The sequence below is a fragment of the Coturnix japonica genome, chromosome 1, assembly GCF_001577835.2.
Source record: "Coturnix japonica isolate 7356 chromosome 1, Coturnix japonica 2.1, whole genome shotgun sequence".
NCBI lineage: Eukaryota > Metazoa > Chordata > Aves > Galliformes > Phasianidae > Coturnix > Coturnix japonica.
Window position 1 is genome coordinate 104,723,274 of NC_029516.1, and position 16,683 is coordinate 104,739,956.

General features: G+C 36.3%; 1 protein-coding gene across 2 annotated transcripts in view; it reads right to left on the bottom strand.

Moving 5' to 3' along the window:
- The window catches only part of IL1RAPL1 (interleukin 1 receptor accessory protein like 1), a 667,444-nt gene that overhangs the window by 233,897 nt on the left and 416,864 nt on the right, over window positions 1–16,683 (bottom strand). The gene's annotated exons all lie outside the window — the stretch shown is intronic.

Consider the following 16,683-nt stretch of genomic DNA (forward strand, 5'->3'; position numbering starts at 1 on the left):
GTAGAATGGAGTTTCTAAAATATATATCAACACTATTTGAGTGTTAATGAGCTTTCTGAATACTTGTCATAAGAAGTCATGCATTCAGAAATTTGATAAAGTGACAGAGAGAGAGACCCAATCAGACAGCAAACCTCCGAACTACATTCAAAGCATGACATTTTCCTCTGTGATCTATCTGAATTACCCATTAACCACAGTAAGTGAAAACAGTCTGACACCAAATGTCATCAGCAACACGCATAAAGGTCATTAGCTTGTTAGTGTTACACTCTATACCTGTGCAATATAGCATGCTATTACTTGTATTACATGCCTCAAGAAGCATGTTGTTGTGTTTTATTAATGCCATATATGAAACGGTACATAACATTAAATATTTAAGGAGATGTTATGTTAAAGAGTAAATGCCAAATTTAGTGCTATAGGTCTGGTCACACTGGAATGGACTTGTATGGCTAATCTTAGGGAATTTGGTCATGCCCAATGCGATCTCCTAGGATTATGGATTCACCCATAGCTGAGAGCAGCTTCATCTAGCCATGTTCAAATGGACTCGTACAACCACCCTCAAGGAGTTTGTGCACAATGATAACTCTTATAGAATACTGATCTTCATGGGAGCAATACATTACAAATTCTTTTGAATAGCTGAAGCTAAATACACTGCCTACAGACTACATATGAGTATCAATAATGTGATGACATTAAACTATAAAATAATTCTGTTGATTTAGAAGTTTCTGGGAGAAACACTCAGTATAACCAAGTGTGTGAATCTTACCTAACAGGTGTCCCTGTGAGAGGATAAGAGAGGTTAAGGATAAGAGCCTGCTGAGTGGTCTTGGAAGTCAGTAGTGTCCTCCTGACTTGTCTGTGATAGAATCCTCCCCCAAATTCCTTACCTCTTTAAGCCATTTTTATATTATTTTACTACTATAAGGTGGAAGCTTGAGTGACTGTAATCATATCTGTCTTTCTTTGCTGCAAATTGTAAGACAGAAAATTGAAAAGCTGATGACTCAGGGTGGCTTCCTTGCAGTTGAACAGTTCTATAGTATGACCAAGTTTTCATCTCTGCAATCTATCTTATCACAGATTTTGGCTGTGGAGTTTTATACCTCACTCTACCCTCTGAGCCATATCTCCTAGAATCAGCAGATCAAACTCCCCTGGTGCAGCTATCAGTCTAAGGTTTTCAATTCTTATGTCACTTGGGAGTCAAGGAATGGACTTCTTGCACATTCATCGCATTGCACTGAAGGTTTCTCCAATGCTTCTCTTCTTCTAAGAGGTGAATATTGCAATAAGTCATTCCTAATAATGACTCTACATAATCCACTCATTGACTACAGTCACTCAAGCTTCACAATATTTAGAAGGAATTGGGGAGGTCACATGCAGTCTTGTTATGAGGATTAGAGCTCAAGGGGCTCTCAGGCTGCTTACTATTTATGGGATGTAGCTGACTGAGTCATAGTATCAGTATTCAGCAGAACAGTGTGATCAGTCCTAAGCAAGGCCTTGGACATAAAGGCCATGCGTAAGGAGAAGCAAGAGGGAGAAGACCATCACAAGAGAATAGCATGTGACTACTTAGAAACAGAATGAGAATAATTGTCCTTAGTGTTCAAATTAAACATTTATTAGTATTTTCTTCAACTGGACAGTATTTAGTGTAATATAACATTGAATAGCAGCATATACATGTAGGTTATTCTGAAAGTAATGACTCCTGTTTATTTCTATGGAGATTACAACAGATACAAAGCACCACCATCCACACCTGACTTCTTGAGCCAACATAATCATATAGGAGGCACTACTTTCAGAGCATCTCTCATAGATTTTTATCACATTTGAAGACCAAGTATAATAATGTTTTCTCACTGACATGACTAGGACATTACTGTAAGAGGCCATGCTTTTGTACTATTGCTTCAAAGTTTGCTGAGGATGGACAAGTCCAAGCAAGTCCTGGTCAAGGGTTGAGAAATCCTTTGAGGGACACAGATGGACAAGGCCAGGGGCAACAAGAGAGAGATAAGCTACAGATGAATGGCTGGGAAGTGGTATTTTGTGTGGGCTTATCTCAAGGAAGATGGCCGTCTTAGGGGCTGCTGCACATGACACTTACCAGAGCACCCAGGAATGTCACATAGGCAAGAAAAAGGGTGATAACAGAGGGATCGGCAATCATGAAGTTAGGTTTCTGACATGAGATTCCCCACGACCTGACACTTGCATGATGAAAAAGATGCCTGCATGCTGAAGAACAAGAAAGGTTTCTGCCATTAGATTTCTCACAACATGATGCTTGTGTGCTGAAGAACAAGAAGAACAAGAAGCCTTCAGATCTCTCACTACGAACATCCTGCCACTGATGGACCTGCTATCTGAATCCTGCTGCCTGCTCCTGGACTTACTCTGCATCTCCTTCCTGCTACCTGCTTGCAGCCCAAGGCTGGCCACGCTGCTGCGGCTCTCCCCTGCTGCACTTTTGCCTTGAACAAACAGAATGATGTGCTACGGGACGCTGCTTCATTTAGGTGGTGACAATCTCCGCTTTACGCAATTCTTGCTTTCTTCCTACCTTTCCTACTGCTCACCTTAGCTTCCCCATTACCCTAAATGATATATTCTTCCCTTCCCCATCACACTGATTAGGATTTGTAATAAACTGGTCAGACCAACATTTGAACCGTAGTTTCTTAATCTCACATAGGGTATACATAGATCAAAGATCCTTGCCTCCCTCCTATAAATTGGAGCGAGACAATTACAAACAAGCATCTTCCTTTAAATCAAATAATCCCTTCAGTCTGGTTGACAGCAGAAAATCTGTTTCAGGCATTTTCCTTTCAGTGCCATAAATGGGACAGAGTTGAGCTCTCTTGCATACTTATGTTTCATGTGAAAGTGAAGAACACTTATAAATCATGCTGAAATAAAGCAATGTTAAAAACCGTAAGAAAAAGGAAAATTTATGCTCCTAGTTTCACATTTTTGTTCAGATTAAATGTGTTTATGGAAGAGCTGAAAATGTCTGGATGATACGCCAAAGATTCCTGATGTCCTTAGATGTACAATTTTCTTTTAAAACAAAATAGCAGTTTAGAAGTTTATTTCTTAAATAACCAGTTATTTCGTACTGAAATGACACAAGCTTCTAATACTCAACTGAGTATAAGTGCCTCAGTAAGTATAGACTGCTGGTAAAGTTAGGCTTCTTAGTAACTTTGGAGAACTGAAACATGGTAAAGAAAAAAACCTGAGGTTTACAGTATCAATCAATTCCAGTTGTTTCTGATGAATTACAGAAGAATTACAATGTCAAAATGGATTGTGGTAAGAACTGCTTTAGTAAGAAACTAAAGCTGAAACATGGGAGGAAGCACCCAGGCAAATTTCAGCACAGAACTTCAGGCTCAAACTACATTTTGAATTTTTTCTCTACTAATCTTCATCAGAAGTATACAGCTCCAACTGGCTTGAAGATACAGAGTACTTTTCCCCACTAAATTTCTCTACATTCATCCCTGAAAATCAGTGGTTGATTCATATATTCTATCATCTGCTATTATGATTTATCTTGTATGGAAAATGCATTTTGTCTGACACCTGTTTTGATACACAGATGTCCTAGATACCTGCAGCCCTGTTAAGGTTATACTCATTAAAATATGAGTTTCATCAATTCAAAATTGAAAAAAAAAATAAATGCTGCTGTAACTGTGACACAGATAAGGTATGCCTCTCAAATCATGGAATGTAATTGAAACGTTGCTGGACTGGAGAGGTATTAACTATTCTACTTGCCACCCTGAATCTCTTTGAAATGCTCAGAACAGCAATGAATCTGAAAACGATTAAACTATGTATTATTAACATGTGATAAGCAATATTTCAGTTTTTATTTAGCAATAGTTTGTAATAAAAGTAGTCGATTGCTTTAATAAGTGTACACAAATGTTCATCCAGAGAGATAGGAGAGGGAAAGGGAAGAACGGGGTAAAAAATCTTTTTCTTCTCTACTAAAATATAGCATTTTCTGGAATAAAATGAAATAATTAATAATGGTTCACAGAATTGCACAAAGCCAGAAGTGAATATTACAGCAAATTGAAAGCACGGGGGATAATTACATTCAGCAGATTGCAATTACGCATACTGGAATCCATCCAGAGCAGAGGAGCCGCCTAGCAGCACAGTCAGTCTGAAAGCTGACTGCAAAGAGCAAATGCTCAGCATGGCTATTCCGAATGCTGGCCTTCATCTCGGTAGTTATTTACTCAGGAGCTCAGGGATAGACCTGTAAAAGCCTGGCCAATGAAGCACAGTGATAAACCCAGAAAAGCCTGGCCAATGAAGCCTGTCACAGAGATGCTGCAGTACAAAAGAGATCGTCAGCTTCCATCAGGCCTTGATAAAACCTCATTTCTCTTTTTTTTTTTTTTTTTTTTTTTCAGTCCCGTGCTTCCTTTTTGTGCATTGTCTGACTAAATGATAGCTGTCACAATTAAAATGCACTTCAGCTACTAAACATTCCAGCTGATGGATAATTTCAGTCCAGCTACAAAATGCTGTCTCTCACATAACTTTCTATTTTCCTACTGCTGTCACCAAGTTCAATGCGATTTTATATTTGGACTCAATTTTAATCTGATATTTTTAGAATGCAGCTGTCAGTCATTTATTTGTTTGTTAAGAAATTCAGGTCTTATTTGACCTTTTATGGCTACCTAATGACTGTAAGTGCTTGTGAACTAAACAAACAATGATAAGTTCAGATATAATTTAAAGTCACGTACTATTCTACCTCCATTTATGCATACTTTCACTTGACCTGACGCAGCAGAAATTCATTAAATGAATTTTTATGAAAAACATGAAGAAAGAAGCTTGACACAGCAGGATTCTTAGCCTGGCACTTCTTAGTCACAGCTATTCATTTTGTCTCTTTTTCTTTCACTAACAGACAGATAAACAAGATAGGAATGCACATCTGCAGGTTTTCTGGTCCAAGCCTCTGTCCAAGCTAGTAAGGCCTGGTTCCTCAGAGCCATGTCCAGGGTTTTTTTCCTATATCACCAAGGATGGATGCTCCAGCAATCTGTTCCAGTGTATGAACATCCCCATATATATATTTGCATAAATTATCATAGATATACATGGGATTTCCCATGTTACAGTTTGTGACTATTACCTCTTCTCCTGTCGTTGGGCACCACTGGGAAAAGTTTACCTTTAATGGTCCTCTGCCATCAGGCAATTATACACAGGGACATAATCCCCTTAAGCCTTCTCTCCTCCAGGCTGAGCAATCCCAGCTCTCCAAAGCCTCTTTTTGTATGACAGGTACGGCAGAATGTGCTTCTCTTGACGCACTGCAGTAAGTTCATGCACCCCCCGTATTAGCAAGCCTAGCACTGGTTTTATTTTCTAAAAATAAGAAACAATGTTGATCCTGTAGAGTCACCCGAGAGCTGGCTGCAACTCAGTGTTACAGTCTGTAAACAGCAGCAATAGGCAACTATAACAGTAAAATTCCTCTACAATATCAATAAAAACATCAGAATATTTTGCTACAGAATAAAACATTCTGCATATAACAGTTCTGTAAATTTCAGTTTCTAATATACATGATTACTCATTTTGTTGCTAATTTTGTTACTTGGTGCTAATGATTTTATATATATCATTTTATATATATAATAAGTTATTCAAACTTCTCTGTTTTTCCATGTAAGAAGTTTACATAAAGGAAAGGACTTCTATGTTATTTGGTCTCAAGATATAATGTACTGTGAAAGGTTTATGATTTATTATTTTTTTTTTTCCTGGGATAAAATAATATTTTTAATGAACAATAAATAGGATTGTCACCTCAAGATATATTAATTAGATCATATTAATGTCTTAAGATATTGTATTTACCAGGAAATACATAAAATCAAAAAAGTACCTGCATAATTTTCTGCTCTAAGTCCCAATATTTGTTTTGCCTTTAATCTCAGATGTTTCAGTGTTTCTAGAAAAACAAATAGATTTGGGAAGTAATGATAAAGGTAAAGGGATAGAAATGATTTTTATAAAGTAGAAATACTGATGTTTTCTAAAGTATGTAAGAACAATGTGCATAGAATTACATCTCAGTCATATTTCTTTTTCACCACATTTATTCAAAAACCATCGGCAAAGGTAAATATGATAAGAACTGTACAGTGCTGATAAAGAAATAAGCACTTAATTAAAATATGGGAAGTCTGTCTTTCTATTCCAGGAGACAGCATTTTCTTTGGGAAAATACAGGAGGAACTAGGCTATGTGCTGCCTCATGCATGTAATGGGGCACATATGGTAATGTATTTATGTTAAGATGAAGCATTTTAAAACTATAGTAATAGTTTCCATTGCACGTCCTTCCTAATATCATTATCAGTATGACAAAGTGCAAGGAAAGACATTTCCAATGAAGGATTTCAGACACTTCCAGCCATTAGCCTAATAGAGGTGCTGAAGACTGAACAGCCTCACTGTGAGGCGGTTAAGTAAGAAAGTTGAAAACAAAAACAAAAGCAAAACAAAACAAAACAAAACAAATAAAAGGCAGGGAGGAATAGACGATGAGTTTGTAAACTCTTCCTCTAGGCATTATTCTTAAGCATTAGGAATTTGCTGTAAAATACATCTGTAACAATTGTACAAAACTACTTGATTAAAGTAAGAAGTATTTTACATGCATAATTCAAGAAGGACAACTTAAGAATTCATGAAATGTTTCAGGGTGCCATAGACTCAGTTAAAAATATGGCAGAGTGCTCTGGGTAGATTTCAGCTCTGCTCTGTTTATGACTATGTAGGTGCTGTTGATAGTATTTATTGAGTTATCATAACACTTACAAATGCTTGCTGGAGACTGCATGACCTCTGTAAGAACAGAATTGGAGTTGTGCTGCTCTATTTAAATAGGACTACCTTTTTTCTTCAGAAAGCTCTAAAATAAGATTCAAAAATGGTCACAACTCTGATCTAAAAATGCCACTATAAATCATGTTATTAAGGAAATATTATATTGGATGCATATAGTATTCCTGGTACACATTCTATTAGACTCACTGTTAAGGTCTCTGAAAATCACATACAATGTATTTGGTACATAAAGTGAAATATAATGTGCATTGAACAGAATAAAAAAATATCTCTCAAGTCCTATTTTTTTGTGTTTCATACCAAAAAATGCCATCTAACACTAAAACTACTCCTGCTCTTCCCTTTTTCTCACATTTGATACTGATTACTTTGAAATCCTTTCCCAAGAACAGCATTGATAACTCAGATTATTTTGCAGATTTGGACATTCATTAATCTCAATAATTTCCTTTGAGAAGATATACCACTTGACACGAATAGTACTTGTGTCCCTTTTGTAAAGGAAGACGAAGGTACAAAGAAGGTAAATGTCAAAATGAAAATCTATTAGAAAGCTTGAGAACACCTAAATTTCAGCCACTGCCTTTTATCTATATGAGTTTTAGTCATCTGAAAATGGCTGATGATCTGATGATCTCTGCTTATATATAATTTCACTAATTGCAGACATGTAAATTTAATATAGCCTCCCAAAACTGAGCTAAGAGAGAAACGAACACTTTGTTCTTGATTTTCAACAATGTAAATTCAAATATAGAGTCCCTGACAATACTAATTAAAGTATACTAAATTTCCCCTGAACTGCTTGTACTAGTCATAAATACCTTCTTTAAACTGACATGCCTTCAAGAGTCTTAGCCTTCGAGGAGTAAAATTGACCTGTCAAGATATATGCCTAGAGAGGCTAGGCATTTATAGTCTTATGTACTATGTACATTCTTATTATTTTATTTTATCCTTACTAATGGAAGAAATGTCCAATCTCAAGTAGCGTTTGACCTTATTCCAAAAATAATTGTTTTAAATTTTTATACCTGAATGATTTTTTACAAACATTGAATCTTATCATTTTCTTCAACTTGAGAAGCAATGCTCATATGAAGAATATGTAGATAATCTGGGACTGGGAGTTATGAGAGAAAGCTATCATAAAATTATGAGTGGCCAGAAAAGCTGTGAAGAACTACTAACTGGCAAGCTTTTCTGATACAAGAACGAAAATCATCAAACAAAACTTGACATCTGTAGTGTGAGTATCTGCATAGACTACATAAATACTGTGGGTTTTTTTTTCCCCTCTTATAGCTAAACTCTATCTAAAATCACAACTAGTGTCCTGCTAGAGATCATGTGGTTTTAAATATACTATAAAGTAGTAATTAATTTCAATGCTTACAATGAAGCAGCCACCCATTAGTCACACTAGTGAGGTTTTTGTTTGCCCGACCAGTGTCCTACTACCTAAAACTGATTTTTCCTTCATAAAATGTCCAACTAATACATGCTTATCTGAGAGACAATACTTCAATTCATTTTCATAGTTGAAACACGCCACTGACTTTCATCACTTACTAAGAAAAGAACCATTATTTCTCAGGTACTGTGAAATAGTATTAAGAAATGCCTGTCAAATAATTTTCAGTACCACCCTATTTTGTACTATTTTGTCAGTATAAACACCATTTTTTCCCATGTAACGGTAATACTATACACTAAGACTCATGTCCTTTTTTCCCCCTCTATTGGCCACTACAAGATTAATTAAACATCTACTCTTCAAACAAAGCAGTTTCAAAAGAGATTGCTTTGAAAAATTACTACACAGTGTGCTGTTTTTTGTTAAAGCTACAGTCATACTGGCCATATAATAACTATTAAGAATATTAAACACATTATGAGTTATAAAACAAACAATGAAACAAACCAAATAAAAAGTAAAATCAAAAGCAGTAAACAGATTTCCTTGACGTTTCAGTAGTAATGAACATTTTTTTGGAAATGCTTCTTTGGAGAACCTTAATGTTGCAATGATTCTAAGAACATTTATTCTTACTTCCTTTTATCTGCGTATATCCCTATCTATGTAATAGTCTATAAACCAATCAAATCAAACATATTCCAAACAGATACTGCATTATAATGGTAGCAATAGGCAGGAGCTTTCCAGGTTAGACTGGACAGTTTAAGGCTTGGAGCCTTTATTTATTTATTTGTTTGTTTGTTTATTTATTATTTTCCTTTACTTTTACTGCTACTGAATTCAAATACTCAAAACTTACAAAAAGAATGAAACCTTTCATAAGCAAAAGAATGCACTTTTTATTTCCTAGTTATCTACAGCAGACACAGGAAAAAATACACTAATATTCTTGTCTGAGAACTCCACGCCAATCAAAAAAAAAAAAAAAGAAAAAAAAAAGCCATTGCAACAAGCACTAATTGGCACCCTCACTGGCTGAGATAGCAGCCTCACTATTAGAAAGGGTCCCAAATGGACATTAGTCGTTTATTATATAGCCAAGGAGGGGTGGATAGAACTTCTTTGCTTCTCAGTTTGGTAGATATATGAGGTACTTTAGTTCACAGCATGGTGAACCTTAACTATTCAGAATGAATTACTTCATTTTAAATCAAATGGGCTGTTTTCTAAGCATTTTTCATTAGTTTGTCTGCAGCTCAGGAAAAGTAACTTTTGAATGCCTAATTCAGATATGTATTAGAATTTTATCTAGGTTCAATGCCTATCAATCATCCAGAACAAAAGAAAATAGTTGCAGGATTCCCCTGAGTCACTGCAAGAAATTTCTTCAGTTCAGCTGTGTTTTACAGACACATATTTCAGAAGCTGATAGCAGGTACTAGTTAGTAAACCAACTCTTGATAATATTCTGAAGGGATGACCGGTCTTTCTTGTTTGTATTTGAAATTCATTATTGCTGAAGTGAGGATTCTAAACCTCACTGGGTATTCTCTGGAGGTTCTGTGAGCTGTTATTTCATAAAAGAATTTTGGAGGATTAAAATTACATATTAGAAAGTTGTTATGAAATCATAGCTGATGAAAACATAATTTATTTCCTAAACTGATGAAATTGTTAACTCCTTTACTCAATTTTTTTATATTTGTTTGCTTGTTTGTTTTTTAACTGCTGCCTATAGGGCAGATTTTAAAATTAGCATTCAGGAAGACAGTTTAACTTTGAACAAACAAACACAGTAACCTCCAGCATTGCCCTGTACTGCTCATCTCAAAAAGTGAAGGGGAAATCTGTACTCTGCTGCTAGTGTTTTGTCCAAATCTAAAGCAATTGCCTTTGAATTCATGGCTGCCTTGCACTTCAGTTGCTCCTATCTTATCAGTGTTACTGGAAAACAGAACACTGGACTGGGACAGACACAGAAACTTTCCAAAGTTGGTGCTATTTCTGTGCTGCACCCATTTCTCTCTCTGCAGATTCTCAGGCTGCCCGCAGGCCTGCTCTTCAGAGACAGTGTGAAATGTTTTCCAGTAGGACCTACATTGTAATTCTTTCTCTATCTAAAGATGCCAGTGCTTTTAGATTCAGCAACATGCCAAACTGACAGTGAAAAGAGCACCATATGAAGTTGTCTATGACTGTTAAGCATTACACTGTTGATACAACAAGTGATGGTGTTGGCAGGTAAGAGTAGATTGTTTCAAGCAGATTTTCTTGTCACCTGTATGATTTTATCAAGACAGGTTGGACATGACATTTTTGGGCTAACCATTAACTTCACACTCAGTAAAAGGTAGATTTTTTTTTTTTTTTTTTTTTCTGAAATCTTTCCCAACTTTTCTTGTTATGGACAAACAACATTTCTCTCTGTGCTTGTTTTTCCAGTTACTCATTTTTTTCTTATAAGATTCTGAGAGGAAGAACACTCTTCAGCATATGACTCCAGACTCTGTGAATCCCATTAGATTCATAAATTTATTATGTTCCAAATTGCACATGGACATCCTCAAAACACAGCATTCACCTTGAATGGTTTAGAGCTATACCATTTTTTAAAGTTAAACCAACTATTTCAGAGAAATAATGCATTTTGAATTGATACCATTTTATCTTAACTGCTGCAGGCATACAAGAGGAAAGATATGAAGAGCTATGGGCTAGTTGATTACAACTTAATTTACTCAGAGGGTGTTGCATGAATACTAATGGAAGCTAAAATGCCTTCCTTGATATCATCCTTCATGGAGAGCTTAAATTAGCTCCTGAATGACACCCAGACCATTTCTAGAACCACGTTTTCTTCTCCTCTTGTGACAGAGAAGAGGTTGGTCAAACTGCCCTTCTCTGTTTCAGTGTTGCAAAGGCATAACATTAAAAAAAAAAACTTCTGTCTCTGCCCTTAGTGTGACTGTGGGGCTAGCAAAAAATGACCTTTGAAACAGGGCCAAGTTGTTAGAATTAGAAGTCTGTAATTTCTTACTTCAGATTATTCTTTCCTCTCTGATTCTAATTTCTGAAGGAAGATCTTTCACAGTGTTGTACTTTGGTGGAACCACTGTGCAAGTAACTTTGTTATGTTGCTCAGGAAAATGTTCTACTTATTGACCAAATAGTGGGATCTTTCATGAAACATTCTAATAATTAATCAGTATTATTAAGATTTTGTAAGCCTCATTTGCTCAGTATCTGCCATCTTTAATATAGGGCCTCCTCCCGAATTCGCCACTTTCACACAGTTTATGTTTTTTATTTTATATATATATATATACATATATATATATACATACATACACACACACACACACACATATATATATATATAAATAATTTGCTTTGTTCATATTTCACTGACAATAGAGAATTGCCTCATGAATTACACAAAAATAATCTAAATAATTGTAGTTAATTTTTCCTGCTTTGTCAGAGAGGAATAAATGTCCCTGAAAGAAAGCAATACATTAACAGGCAATGTTAAAAAGCCTGATTTATAATGTAAGTGTTCACTTTCTTAAAGATGAAACCGTGAAAAAAAAAAAAAAGATAAAAATTCTAGTCCTTGTCTCGTTGTCTAGTCACATTTGCATGTTCTGAACCATGATGTCTAACCCCTATAACAATGACTTGCAGAAGTGCCAGACACATGCAATCAAGTTCCAAAGGCCAGTCAAGATTATTTTAAAAAAAAAAATAAAAAAAAATGTTATCCATAGTTGCAAAAAATACTACCTTACTCTACTAAAGGAAATAAAAATGCTTCCAGTTTTGCCTTGCTAAACTGCTGGACATTTGTTTTCTGTGTGGGAGTGGAAAGATGAAAGGATTACGGGCTCTGACAAGCTCTTCGTTTATTAGAGCCATAGAGAGCATGACTTTTATCCCTAAAAGAACAATCACAGCTCTGGCATTATTTATATACTTAGATTACAATGTTATTTAACATCTGTACATAACATGTGTAGATATTTCTTAAATACCTAGCCATTCTTTGCAGATAGCCAACATAACCTTAAAGAGTGGAGAAAAATAAGATGATCTACCTGATAGTATTGCTTGCTTTACTATAATAGCATTTTTAGATTAAAAGGAACTAAGCAAATAAACAAAAAAATTACAGTACATTATATAGTAATAGTTACAAACTTAATTTGGAACCTCTTAGCTATTATGTTACAAATAAAGACAATTAGATCATAAAGACAATGGTTATAAATATTTTTAAAATGGGAAAAGCTACATAATGCAGTTGAAATATTTCATGATGTAAGGGAAAAGCAAAACTTACAGGTAAAGGCACAACTGTTCAATGGATTTCATATTACCTGTAAAATGCTAGTGAAAACTACAATTTGGATCAAATCATTATTTATTAAATAAGCAAATTATGACTACCTCTGTTTCTTAACTAATATATTCAGTGGTTAAATCCATACAGACTTTGGGCAGTGAGCATAAACAGAAGCATCATTTCAGTGAGAATTAGATAGGGTACGTTTTTCACGATCTGAATGCATGAATGCATATCCCACATAATCGTAGCATATTCATTTCACTTATAAAGTGTTCTTTAATTGAATGTCAATAATTATATAACTTCTGAAGAACTCCACTGTACCATGGACTGCTAGAGTTGATTTCAGAAGCTACTATCACAGTATCACAGTCTTGTGCAGGTTGGAAGGGACCTTAGAGATCATCGAGTCCAACCCCCGGGATTCGAGTCCCTGTGTAGCAGAGCGGCACTTCTACCACTTGCACCACAGGGGGGATTCAAACCCGGGCCTGCTGGTGTTGCAATGCAGCATTCCTACCACTGTGCCACCAGGGCACACAGTTATATTATAGTAAACATTCATGATAGCTGGCACATCTGTATTCACATAAATACCTTCCTGCCTTCTGACCACCACAGTCTTTGGTGTCAATACCATCAAGTGAAAATTGGTGCAGAATCTACTTCTCTGGGGGGAGGTGGGGGGGGGGAGGGAAAGGAAAAACTCAAACATATATATATATATATATAAATATATAAAAACAATCATTTTCTGATAATGAAGGACAAGGGCAAATGGTTTTAAACTAAAAGAGAGGAGATCTCATTATTAGAGAGAAACTTTTCATTTAGAGGGGTTGAGGCCTTGGCACAGCTGCCCAGAGAAAGCCAGGTTGGATGAGGCCCTGAGAAGCCTAAGCTGGTGGGGGGCAGCCCTGCCAATGACAGGGGTTGGGACGGGTGGGGCTTTGAGCTCCTTCCATCCGAAACCATTCTGTGATTTGATGACCCAATTATGTACCATTAAAACCTTTCTGAGATCCTGTTTCCTGGTAGAAATAAAGATGTTTGTCTCAAAGGAATACATTGTTGATCCAGAGTCATTTCCAATTCACAGTTTTTCTTTGCCCACAGAAAAACCAGCATCTTGTTTAGGGGAAAGAGTTTGTGCATTACTATAGACATAAAAACCTGGCATGTAAAACTGACTTAAAAAGTCACATGATTATATTTTATACTTAAATATGGAAAAAATAATCAAGTTCCTGGTAGCTTAGATGAATACACATATCGATTCTTTCAAATATTTTAACATGATAGCCCATGACTGCAGTAGGAAGGACTGAATGATTATTTTTAAATTTTTCTTTCTAAAGCCCTATATGGACAAAAATATTGATAAAATGTAGACAGTGAGAATATTTATCCACTTTGATATACTGATTAAATGCCATACTTATTCCAGTACTGGCCTAGCTTCTGTTTTAAAGTCAGAGATTGCAGAATTCATTTTTTTTCTACCCTATCCTGTAAAGAATGCTAAATGGTGTCTGACAGAATAAACAACCTTTTCCACAGTGTGCAAGCAATCCATATTCTTAGAATTTATCAGTATTTCAGTCAGTTTAACTAGATGTGATCAACTGTCATAAAACGAATTAAAAAAGGAATCGAACCCACTGCATTTTTGTTCTCTTGGGATGACTACATTACCACACTTCTTCAATTTATACTTCCATAACATAAAACAGAAGGACTATAAGCAACTTCTGCACATCTATAACCATTTACTTATTAAAAATGACTCCTTTCTGCTCACAAAATCCTTTTAAAATCCCAAGACTACATTAATCACTGTTGTAGACTTTGGATAGTCCTTTTAATCAAGTTAATGTAAGTCTTCTGTCCTTTGATACCACGAAGCGCTCTGTTTAAAAGGAAACTGGGTCAGCTGGCATGCTTTTTAGGGAAATACTGTACCACATATTCAAAGAATATTTCCAAGTCATGAAAGTCTTTTAATTAGGTCTAGAAGGCATAAAAGTATCATTTTTATCATTTTGATTTGTTTATTTTTGCTGAATTGAGTAACTTTTTCCACAACAACAGTTTTAAGAAGACTGGTCAGGAAAAAAAAAAAAATTAAAAGAAAAAAAAAAGAAAAAAAAAAGAACCAAAGTCAACATGACATTTAAAAGAAGTTACCATGTCTGTTATTGAATTATGAAGTAATAACAGCAGCCTCAATTAGTATGTAAAGAATAATATTTTCTCCATTTTGCATTAACCACAGCATAAAGTAAGAAATTTTCAGCAGTTCATGCTTCCTGTACAAGCCATGTTTGTCTTCCTGAGCAGTGTTTGTAAATCATCATTTCCTCAGCTTTATGTGCATCTCAGATCTGCTCTGACAGATCATGAGGGTACTTGTGAACTACAATGACAAGAAGCCACCCAGAACAGAAAGGTACAGAATTAAGCTTTTGAAGATATGAGATGTAATCTGCCAACTAACATTTATAATATATTAGTAGAGTAAGGCAGTACAGACAACACAAAAACAGTTTGTGAAATGTCTTTGACTTTTTGTAAGACAGAAAAGCACTTCCATGCATTTTCTCCTTCAATCTGTTAAGCCCATCTTTGTGAGAATTGTAGCTGCATGAGACTATTTTGATTCAAGTGTATGGCTTATTTGTGCACAACATTTTGGAAAACCAAATGCTATTATTGTTATAATAATTTCCAATAAAATTGATATTATCCACATTTTTCTAGTATCCGTTCTTCACTGAACTCTGCTCCTACCATTCCATTCATCCTAAGAAACTGTCATTACCAAAAAGTAAGTCTAAATATCGTTAGCTTTAAAAAGAAAAGAGAAGGGAAGGGGAAGGAGAGGGGAAGGGGGAAGGGAGGGGAAGGGGAAGGGGAACGGAAGGGGAAGGAAGGGAGGGGACGGGAGGGAAGGGGAAAGGGGGGGAGGGGAAGGGAATGGGAACGGGGAAGGGAAGGGGGAAAGGGAAGGGAGAAGGGGAAGGGGAAGGGGAAGGGAAAGGGAAAGGGAAGGGAAGGGGAAGGGAAAGGGAAAGGGAAGGGAAGGGAGGAAGGGAAGGGGAGGGAAGGGAAGGGAAGGGAAGGAAGGGAAGGGAAGGAAGGAGTGAGGGAAGGGAAAGGAAGGAAGGGAAGGGAAGGGAAGGGAAGGGAAGGGAAGGGAAGGGAGAAGGGAAGTGGCAAGGAAGGGAAGGGAAACGGAAGGAAGCGAAGGAAGGGAAGGGAAGAAGGAAAGGGAGGGAAGGAAGGGAAGGGAAGGGAAGAGAAGGGAAGAGAAGGGAAAGAGGGAAGAGAGGGAAGAGAGGGAAGAAGGAGAAGAAAAGAGAAGAGAAAGAGAAGAGAAGAGAAGAGAAGAGAAGAGAAAGAAAAAAGAGAAGAGAAGAGAAGGAGAAGGAGAAGGAGGAGAGGAGAAAAGAAAAGAAAAGAAAAGAAAAGAAAAGAAAAGAAAAGAAAAGAAAAGAAAAGAAAAGAAAAGAAAAGAAAAGAAAAAGAAAGAAAGAAAAGAAAAATGGTTCACCTAAAATGATTTTTTTTTTTTCTGAAGGTGGCTCTTCAGAAAACTGAATTTGCTCATAAAAATCGAGATATATCAGAAAACCAACCAACCAACAAACCAGTTAAAACAAAATTTAAAAAAAAAACAAAAACAAAAAAAAACCAACTTCATGCAACTTTGTGGCCCCACAGAAGCAGCAGTCGATGCAGCCTCCATTGGTGTTAGTGAGGAGGCAGTGAGGCTGCTTGGGAGCTTCCCACTGCCACCACCCATGAGAGCATCAACAAAGATACGCCCAGATCAACAATGTGCCCAGAGCCAGCCTGTGCTTTTAAAGGGCAAAGTGAGAGAGGCATGTTTGGGTCATTTAAATCTCTGGTCTTGGGAAGAAGGAGGTGTTAGGATGGTCCAGGACAGCTGTTGCTTGGGTTCCATGATGGAGCACAGGGCTTC